The 9,383-nt window shown below is 39.6% G+C and overlaps 1 protein-coding gene across 4 annotated transcripts in view; it reads left to right on the top strand.

Annotated features, from left to right (window-relative positions):
- Window positions 1–974: 974 nt before the first annotated feature.
- Window positions 975–9,383, top strand: part of nck2b (NCK adaptor protein 2b) — a 79,663-nt gene continuing 71,254 nt past the window's right edge. The window contains exons 1-2 of one of the 4 annotated variants that reach the window (XM_067986189.1): window positions 976–1,187; window positions 2,562–2,644. The gene's annotated coding sequence lies outside the window, so the exon portion shown is untranslated. Of the gene's footprint in view, window positions 1,188–1,236; window positions 1,461–2,561; window positions 2,645–9,383 lie in introns of those variants that run through there. The other 3 variants (XM_067986191.1, XM_067986188.1, XM_067986190.1) reach the window with 3 other exon arrangements.

Raw genomic sequence — 9,383 nt, 5'->3', positions numbered from 1 at the left:
TTCTATGATTCTATTACTTAATCAGTGAACTGACTGAGAACGTTTTTTCCTCTGCTCCTATCCTGAAGGTGCAAACCCATGCTGGGGTAAGGCTCCTGAGTGGCCATTCTTCATGTCAAATCTTGGATAAGGGGTAGGCCTCATCCAGTCATCATCCAATGTCCATACATTTGTATTTTCTAACACAAATCACTGGATAGCTATGAGATGCAGAAACCCTGTTTGAAATGTTTTGGCCTCCCTAAGCTGGGGGCACTGTGCTTCAATCGCTGTGATCAGCTAACTCAGCATAGTTCAGGGATAAAATGTGGGATCTTTCTATCCCTATGGCCCAATAACACGTTAGGTGATTCACTTAACCACAGAACCATGGGGGACATCCTGAGTAGTTTTAAACTTTCACATTAAATTAAGTTAGCTTGGCAGCAGGGGCAATAATACTGTATTTGATGTGTAGCACAAGTGGTATAAAGCTACCTCACTTATTGAGCCCTTTATCCAGGTCTCACAATTTAAAAAAACTTCCCAAAACCAACTTTTTGCGCACAACTTTAGGTGAAACTTGTGATTAACTTTGTTCAAGTCAGACTTTTAAAAGCACTAGGATTCCTTTACAATAAAGGGACAATATAAACTCCAAATCCAAGAATACTCGGACTATTATTGATGTGAAGTTTGAAGACTGAGACAGTCAGCTTGATACAATCTCTAAAGAGCTGTCCAAGTGCCATCTGTGAATTAGGGGGTTTTGCTAAAGAGAACGCGGGGAGGAGAAGGCAAATGCCATTCCCACACAGCTGATAGAAAGATATTAATACAGCGCCTTTTGTTACAGTATTCAGTGATTCACTCTGCTTGCAGCTCGGAGTGACCCCGTTAGCAGGATCAGGACGCGGATCCTGCAACACCCCGGCTACTTTCTCCCTTTTGTTCTGTGTCCCCCGCTCCTGGCAGCGGGGATGGGACTGGGCGGCGCGTGCGCAGTCGGGCGATTCCTGGCGCAGTCCATTTGACCTCATCCCGGGGAGGAGTGAAGCAGGATCGGGAATCAGTTGGAAAGAGGAGGAGTGGGATCAGGAGTGAGAGTGAGCGCGGCCGCTCGGCGACGGGATCGAGGGTGGGGAAAGGAGATAAAAGAAACCACGGAACACAAAGCAGGAGAGAGGAGCGGAGTCGGTGAGGCGGAGGTGAGTGTCGACGGCGGCGGCGGCGGCGGCTGCTGCTGACGGTGCGGGAACTCGGCGCCGCTGCGGGCCTCTCTGCTCAAGGGCCCGGCACCCCCGGTGCTCAGCACCGTCATGTACCGGGTGCAGAATAACTGTCACTGGGGAAGCCCGAAGTCCCTTCTCGCCACCCACTCCCCGGGCTACAAGTAGTCGTCAGTCAAGAAGCAGAGCAGAAAGGAGCACCCCCATAAAAGGACAAAAGCAACACCACAACACAACAAATTCATCCAAAAAGTATAACTTCCTTTACATTTAGATCTTCCTTCTCTCATCTTTAGTGCTGAAGTTGAACCCTAATATTTGCAGTACGCATTTGATAGTATTTATTGTGCCGTGACTTCCAAGTCACGGTATAATAAATATCACCCACTTTGTATTTCAGATCTGTTGTCTTGGTAGAAAAACTGGCCACCGAGTTACTGGAAATGCCCATTTTAAACCCAGCATGCCACAAGGCCACCTGCATACTATTTTTTTTTCCTTTTCATTTTCCCTTTAATATCCTCCCCTTACTCCTCACTTTCTCAATGGTAGGGTTAGTTTCACAGGTGCCAGTGGGCCCTGGAAACTCTCCTAAGTGTGAGTGGTTGGATGCTGATTGTTGGCAAGATATTCAACTGTGGGCCCATCACAGTGGAGCCTAATGCTGTTTTCACCCAACATCCACACAACAACTTAGATTTATATATGTTTCAAGGTGCTTCACAGGAGTGCAATTGACACTGAGCCAAAGAAGGAGATATTAGGAGGGAAGACTAAGGTTTTAGGTTTTAAGGAAGATCTTAAAGGAGGGGAGAGAGATTTAGAGAGGAAATTCGAGAGATTAGGGCCTAGACGGCTTAAGTCATAGCTGTCAATGGTGGGGCGAAGGGAGTCTGGGATGCATAATAGGCCAGTATTGGAGTATGTCAAAGTTCTTGGAGAGTTGTAGGGCTGTAGGAGGTCACAGAAATAAGATGAGGTGAGGATGAGAATTTAAAATTTGAGGCGCTGGTGGTCCAGGAGCCAGTGTAAGTCAGCAAGCATGGGGGTGATGGGTGAACGAGTCTTGGTGTGGGTTAAGACATGGGAATCAGAGTTTTGGATGAGCTCAAGTTTATGGAGGGTGGAAGACGGAAGAATGGAGAGGATATGGAGTCGGAAACTCAGCACAGGGTCATAGAGAACGCAGAGGTTGCAAATAGTCTGGCTTAGCCTGAGACAGCACCTGGGGAAGGAGATGGAATTAGTGGCGAGGGAACGGAGTTTGTAGAGGGAGCCAAAGACGAGCTAAAGTTGAGGTCACTGGATAGAGTCAAGAGTAAAAATTCCTAATTTTTGCTTTTCCCTATTGAGGTGAATTGAGTACAGACTGAAGATGTACCCTATGACTTTCTGGATTTGTGGCTCAGTGCCACACTATTTGGTGTCTTTACTCAGTGAGTATTCATAGTCGTCTTAAGATGAATTACAACTGACTTGTTTATATACATAAGCTTTTGTGGCCACTCCACTCTCATTCTAAGTCAGTGAAACAAGTTAATAGTGGTTTTGTGTGCTGTATCGATACAGGTAAATCAGAAATTGCCTTGCAGATTATAGAATTCTGATGGGTAAATGCCACACGTGTGTAGTTCCTCAAACTGGAGAATGAGTTTGCAGCACTCCCAAAAGTAAGATTTTACAATTCAGAAATACAAATCTCACAGTTCAGGCTCCATTTAAAAATTGAGATTCTCTTTTAGGTTTTAAAAAAATTATAGATTTTCCTATTGAGAGTAGACTGCATTAATGTACATTTTCTTAGCAAAATGAATGTTTCCTTCAGTCTAGAAATTGAAACCCTTGAAATCTAGGATTGTAGATATCTCCAAAAGTTTCTTTTTAGTTGTAGGCTGCAGGAGTGTAAATTGTATTCAGGATTTAACTTATGAAAAACTTGTAAATGTTGAAAATACTGTATACAGTTTTGTGGAGAAATTTGCTTTTGAGGTCTCAATAAACAATTAAAAGCATTGTAATCAGACATTCAGCCAAATACTGTTTAAAACTGTGTCAAAGTACATTTTTGGGTCATGAATTTGTATGCAGTGCCACTGCTTTCCAGCTTAGTTCCATTTTATGAAGTCATAGAGTATTAAAGGCAATTATATTGTTGAAAATACAACACTTTATATTGTTGGTACCTAGTTTTAAAATTGGAATCACTTGAAATAAAATCTTAAATTTCCCAAGAAATGTTTTTTTTACTTTACCAAGGATTATGAAGTGATGCTATTGGGTAACCCAAAGGCTTGTATGTACAGTGAGAAAAAGGAGCAGATTTTTTTCAATTCGCATTGTTATCTGTGCAGAGTTTTGAATGCAATATTAGTGATCTAGCTAATGTGAGAATAAACATTTCTAAGTCAAAGCAAAATAATATTTATTAGTAACCAAAATCCTAATTATTTATCTCTTATAGTATCCAGCTTTAAAATGAATTAATAAAAATTAGTGGTGCTCCATTGTAGTGAAATCACATTGACAAAATGTCACTATAATCTTGAATCAATTGAGATGACAGTTTTGATGAAATAGAGATATTGGCTGAGTTTTAAATGATTGCATTCTCAGTATTGATTCAAGACACTGAGGTTTCTCTTAGGTTGTGAGCCTAACTTGAAACATCACATATTTTGCCAAGAATTATTGTGACCTGATATATACTGTTATCTACAGTTGAACTAGAGTGAACTCCTATTTTTTTTTAAAAAGTAGAATATCCCATTTATAGCAGCAAATAAGAGTCAAAGCACACATGAATTGGCTTCTGTTGGCCATTGTAAATATTGTGAGTCAAAGAAAAATGACTGAAAGGAAGCCCACCTTTTTGGTGGATTTCCAAAAGTTGAAAGTGCCAGATGAGAGTTCTGACTTTGCTTTTTTGGTACTCTGAATTGTGGTTCAAAAGACAAATCAACAGTAGAAACATGGTTGGCACCAATCTGAGTTCATAAGTGCTATCACTTATTCTCACACTGGTGCTGGATATTTTCATGTAAGGAATCTTACAACACCAGGTTATAGTCCAACAAATTTATTTTAAAATCACAAGCTTTCGGAGATTATCTCCTTCGTCAGATGATTGAATGAAAAGGTTCTCAAATCGCATATCTTATACGATGTTGGGATTGGTGTGATGCTGTCCCAACATCGTATAAGATATGCGATTTGAGAACCTTTTCATTCAATCATCTGACGAAGGAGATAATCTCCGAAAGCTTGTGATTTTAAAATAAATTTGTTGGACTATAACCTGGTGTTGTAAGATTCCTTACATTTGTCCACCCCAGTCCATCACCGGCATCTCCACATCATGGATATTTTCATGACCACTTAGGGGTACCATGACTCCTTTACTAACTCCTTTACTAACTGTAAAAATCTGGAAAATATTGTGTGCCAGCATGCAGCAGCTGACACACGTTTAAATTTTTTAATGCTTCCTTGAAATATATTGGGGCATCAAGTATTGGCTGCTTCAGTGCTGGTACAGGGAGTGTTGTGAAGGCTTGGGCAGTTAGGCTGATAGATTTTCATTTTTTAAGAAGATAACAGCTCTTTTTCTGTGCTGCTGAAGAAAAATCCTAGCCAAAAATTTGCAGGGCTTTGGAGAAAGAGCAGGGGAATGGGACTAACTGGATTGCTCTTACAAAGAGCCGGCATGTGCTTGATGGGCTTAATAGCCTCCTTCTTTGCTGTAACCATTCTATGATTCTAAAAATGGGAATTTTATGAACAGCAGGGCAAAACTAGAAAAAGTACAGGGCTGCTTTTGAAAGTGGCTGTGTTCCACAAATCTGGTATTAGTGGTTTATTCTTTGCTGGGACAGAATAATAACTATGACTGGACTCCCTGGTTTTTCTTGATCTAGGTAATGGCTTTTAGTGTTGCTTGTAAACTATATTATAAAAAAAAGTACTCAGATTTTCAATATAAGGGGCTAGTTATAATATAAGCATTATTCCATTCAATCGCATGGTAAACGAATTAGTACATTAGAATTTTTTTTAAATGAGCTTTTAATTTCTATGCTAATTTTCAGTAGTGGCATATCTTGTAGTAGCAGAGAAATATGTTGTTTTAAAAGTTCCAATCAGATGGAGATATTTGGTTATGGCTATTTTGTGTGTGGTCAGAAAACCAAATAGTGACACATCTGTGAACGAGTTAAGCTGTTATAATGTACCTCATAACCGATTAGCTCTGAACATTTATCTCAATTCAACTTAAAGTAAATACATGGGCCTGGAGTTTCCTCCATGGACGTAACCCAGAAGTTAGACGTGAAAATGCGCCCAATGTCGCACCTATTTTGCCAATGTCAAGTTACGGCCAATTTCTTTAGAATACATCTGAACTCAAAATGTGCGTAAATCAACGAAAACAATCGGGCCCTAAGGAAAGCACTGAACCCACGCTATATATTTCTTCTTGAAGTATGAAAATGTAAGTTTCAACTCATTGAACCATCATTCGTGTTCATTAGGCACACGTTTTGGAACCTGCAACAGAGGAAGATTTTCATTTTTTAATATGACATACTTTTTTCATAAAAATACATCAAAAGAAACAGAAAATACAGAGCAGGTCTCAGTGAGGATAAATTTTTAAAAATGCTCAAAAAAATTGCAATAAAACACTAGAAGAACTATTTTCATTCCTGCTGCGCAAGAAAATCTAATCACAATGTGAAGAGACCCTCTGAACAAGTGCAATTGAAGGATACTCGCATTTGAGAATTGGGGACGTAGCCAGGTTTGTGGGCGGAGATTTGTTCTGACGGAGGGTTTGATGGACAGACGTAAAAGATAGAGGGGACTTGGGTGTATTGTCGTTGCTTGTGTAACTCGTGCCCAAAATTCTGCGATCTTTTAAGTTACAGAAACTTAGCTTAAAAGATCGCAGCATTTTGGGCGTAATAATCTGGGCGCAAATGTGGAGGAAGCACCAGGCCATAATCTGATGAGAGTTGTCCTCCATGCATTAAATGTACACTATAAACTATAAATGGTGATTGGTTCACAACATTTTACGAATATAAAGCACTCCTCTTATACTTTCCTCAGCTTGTCTATGTGTTTATCAGTGCCATTCTTCTTTGTCTTAGAAAATCTATCTGTAGTTTTTGTACATGAGATAATGTGAATATGCAACAATGGTATTGTGGCCTATGGGTTGAGAACTACAGGCATATCCTGTGGAAAACTGGCATTGAATGACTCTTGGTGCTGAATATTAGCAACTAGAATTAAGTTACCTTGTTGAACAAGGTTTTATATTCTTGTAATTAAATCAAACCATGCTATGTTTAAGCTAAATAACGTAGTTCTCCAAACTAAATTAAGTTTCTGTCAGTTATTTGATTTATGTAGTAGAATGTGCAGTATTCTAAGTGAGTTATTACAAAAATCAAGTTTCCATACAGGAACAAGGATAGCTGTGAGGTAAATACTGAGTTCCAGGAAGTTGAGATTTTGGAGATTAGTTGTTCTAAAATGATGAGCTGTTGTAAGGTATGATATGTTACTAGATCATACCCTTCGATATTGATGAATTTTACATTTAAGTAACAACATTTCTACACTACAACAGTGACTACACTTCTAAAGTATTTCATTGGCTGTAAAGTGCTTTGGGAAGTCCTGTGGCTGTGAAAGGTGCTATATAAATGCAAGTCTTTTTAAAAAAAAATCATTTTCTAATTTGACACAAAGCGAATGTCACTCCATTGGAAAATGAACAATTTAATGATCATCCAACCTGATTGCAGGATTTACCAGGCAATGAAAGTGTAAAAGAGCTGTTGGGACTTAGTGAGCTTGACTTAAATATTCAATTGTAGAAAATGTTTCTGTTTTACACTGTACAATTATTTTTATTAGCAGGAATACAGTATTTTAATTATAGACGTAGTGAAATTACATGTTCTGAAATCGAGTGTCATAATTACACTTATCAGGAATGAATATGATGCAGCATATTGTGATACCAGAGAAAATGGGATTTTTTTTTCCCCTCCAATTATTCCTCATGCTCCTGAAGGCACTGTACTGGAATGTTGTTCCATGAGTGCACCTTGATTACCTCAGCTGAGTAGCCGTTCTTCAAATGTGATCCTGTGCAAGTGTCAGTGATTTACTCGGACACTGTAGGGCAATTACAGCTGAACCAGGTCCTGTCCTTGCCAGTTAAGTTACACTTTTCCACAGAGGTTGATGGAGAAGGAACAGGAATAAGAACTATATTCCCTCCCTCCCTCTCTTCCCCCCCCCCCCCCCCCCAGCTTTCGCTACCCTGGAATGCGATGGGCAAATGATAGTGGCTGCACAGTTGTCCCAATTCAGTTTTGTTCAGATCAGGGGCAGAACTGTAGAAAGACTCATTGTGCTGTATTTACCTACTGTGCTGTTGGGAAGGAATGGGTCTTTTAAAATCAGATCTCAGGAGCTGCTAACTTCTGCACTGTAGTTGTGCTGCAGCTGTGTTTATATTATGTTATTCCTGTGTATTTGTAACAAGTGAAACTCCCTTGTCATTGGTTCATTCTCATGGACTGAACAATACTTTCCATGGTTTAATGTTTTTAATAAAGCTCTCAGGATGGTCCAGAATCACAGATGCATATATCCCAATCATGGCCTTGGATTGAAGTAACTTGGTTACCTGTAACTCAAGTTGTTACTTTTTGACTTAATGGATTGCCATAATGAGACAGGATGCTCCATCTTGAAGGGGATACGTGAAGACAGAAACTTCACTGTAAAATTCATGTCCTTCAGGCTAATTAGGGCCATTAATTAGGGCTGCAGTTGGTGAAATCACACCTGGAGTACTGTGTACAGTTTTGGTCTCCTTACCTAAGGAAATATATACTTGCCTTAGAGGCCGTGCAACAAAGGATCACTAGATTGATTCCTGGGATGAGAGGGTTGTCCTACGAGGAAAGATTGAGTAGAATGGGCCTATACTCTCTGGAGTTTAGAAGAATGAGAGGTGATCTCATTGAAATATAAAAGATCCTAAGAGGGTTTGACAGGGTAGATGCTGAGAGGATGGTTTCTCCTGGCTGGAGAGTCTAGAACTAGGGGACATAGTCTCTCAGTGTAGTCAAGACTGAGATCAATAGATTTTTGGACTCTAAGGGAATCAAGGGATATGGAGATCAGGTAGGAAAGTGGAGTTGAGGTCGAAGATCAGCCATGATTTTAATGAATGGTGGAGCAGGCTCGAGGGGCCATATGGCCTACTCCTGTTCCTATTTCTTATGTTTCTTATGTAATGGCAGTTGTGGTTCCAACTGATTGATTCTTTGGCATAAATGGTGGTGTGATTCCCATAAGAAATGTAGAGAAGAAATCTTCAGTTTTTTTCCCCCATAGTTTTGATTATTGATTGAGAATAGTACTTTAAAAAATCTAAACCATAGTGATGGTCAGCTCTTGGCTTGTGCTCCTAGATATCATTTTATCTTTCATATTGCTTGTCACCAGTCTTGCATCTGGGTGTTACTTGTATAATAAATAATGCTTGATAGACAGTTTATGAAAACAAAAATGAGTGTGATGAAGTGAAAAGAGTTAAATTAAATACAACTGAAAGATGTGCATTTTAAAAATGAGATCACAGGTTAGTGCTGTGCAGAGAAAAACCTGGAAAAGAGTGATGCTATTTGTTTGAAAGTAGTCCACACAAAACAACTTGTGGATTTGTTTAATATGCATATTGCACTGAATGGTGTAGCAAGAAGTACCAATAAAAAATGAAATATAAATAATGATTGAAAGGTGAAAAAAACATTCGAAATAGTATTGGACTCATACAACCACTGCAGCTCACTGTTGGACATTACGATTGTCCTCAATGTCCAGGCTAGGATGGGGGTGGGGTGGGGGATATCAGCCAGAGATCCTGTTCCTGATTGGGGGTGGGGAGAGGGAAATAAAACCAGCTACAGGGGACATAATTTGGCCTGAGAGTTTACACCATTTCAGAAGATGGTGTGAAACTCTCCATTGTGTACTAGAAATGCCTAACTCTCTCCCGCCTCAACTAATAACCATTTCTAAAAACTCAGCAAATGGTTTGTGTTTTAAATTCCTGAGTCCATCTAGGCTGAAAATACTCCTACTGTT

The sequence above is a fragment of the Heptranchias perlo genome, chromosome 6 (assembly GCF_035084215.1).
Source record: "Heptranchias perlo isolate sHepPer1 chromosome 6, sHepPer1.hap1, whole genome shotgun sequence".
Taxonomy (NCBI): Eukaryota; Metazoa; Chordata; class Chondrichthyes; order Hexanchiformes; family Hexanchidae; genus Heptranchias; species Heptranchias perlo.
This window is presented reverse-complemented; position numbering and strand designations above follow the sequence as displayed.